Here is a 1,354-nt window from a genome sequence, read left to right as displayed (position 1 = left end):
ACCATTTTACCCTTATACTTCAAATTATATCGAAAATTAAAATTTTTCACTTCTAAACCTCAAATCATACTCAAATACTCAAATCATACTCCAATAAATCAAATGGGGCGAAAAAAATCTTTTCTAAAATTTCCATTTTATCCCCAGGTGGCAAATGATCATTTTACCCCTAGATAGTGAAAATTTCGGTTTGACTCCAAATTGATCCTCGAACTCTGAATTACCGTTTTGAGTCATCTCTAGATTGTGAAACTCTTAATTTCACCTTAAAATTCCTATTTGAACTAGTTCGAGGCTTAATCGACTTAATGGTACCATTAGGGGCAATATCATCTTTTAACGGTTCCTCGAATTTCTTGAATATGCAAACATTCTATTGAGCATGTAAATGACGTCGTAATTACTTTATAGGACAGGGTTTGACAACACTACCCCCTTAAAATAAAATTTTGTCATCAAAATTTCACTTATCAAACTAAAAAAAAAGGTGGGGTATTTTCTTCCATTATTTCCACATACTTCCTGTTTATCTCACAGGTATGAAATATCAATCTTCTTAATCATATTAATCCATTTCGTACAGCTTAACCATGCTATAGATCATATTTCCTTGATTTTATCTCATTGACTATTTCTCAGAGTTTCTTATGTTCATATAGTTCAATTTTTGATAACATTTCTTATCATTGTACTACTTACATCACTCATCATATATTAAGTTTGAATCTTAATTCACTAAAAATCATTTTTCATTTTAGTTGATCACAATATCAACCCCACATATGTGTATATGCCTTATAATCCCATTTATATTTTCAAGATCTATCTTGATTTGATCATTGAATACGATGCAATATCACAATTCCTTAGAGTCATCCCTTTGTCCTCAATCATCTTTTATGCCTCTAAATTGCTTTGTATCCTTCTTGTACTTCGACATTAATTTGTTACTTAAGATTTAAATTCATTTGAACTTTGTATACCTCAAGTATTTTTGAGTTCTAATTTCCACAATATAATAAGAAATTCTTACAATAATATTCCATATGAACTCATTTGCTATATTATTCTTGAAATCTTTATTTATACGTCCATCACTTGGTATTTACATATCCTATCACTATCTTACACCTTCATCTAACTTTTCACTCACTTTCTCCAGATCGGACTCGTGCTTCATCTTTTGTTATAGCGAAAACTCTTGTTGAAGAACGAGTCGATGGCCTCAAAGGTGGTTGTGCCAGGGTGTTGCTACCCATTTCAGACCGTACAGTTACCCCCTACCTCGGGTGTACTCCAGAGGAATCTCTCCTCTGCATATTCGTATGAGCTAGTGGGGATGGAGTAGCTACAG

The sequence above is a fragment of the Theobroma cacao genome, chromosome 3 (genome assembly GCF_000208745.1).
Source record: "Theobroma cacao cultivar B97-61/B2 chromosome 3, Criollo_cocoa_genome_V2, whole genome shotgun sequence".
Lineage (NCBI taxonomy): Eukaryota > Viridiplantae > Streptophyta > Magnoliopsida > Malvales > Malvaceae > Theobroma > Theobroma cacao.
This window is presented reverse-complemented; position numbering follows the sequence as displayed.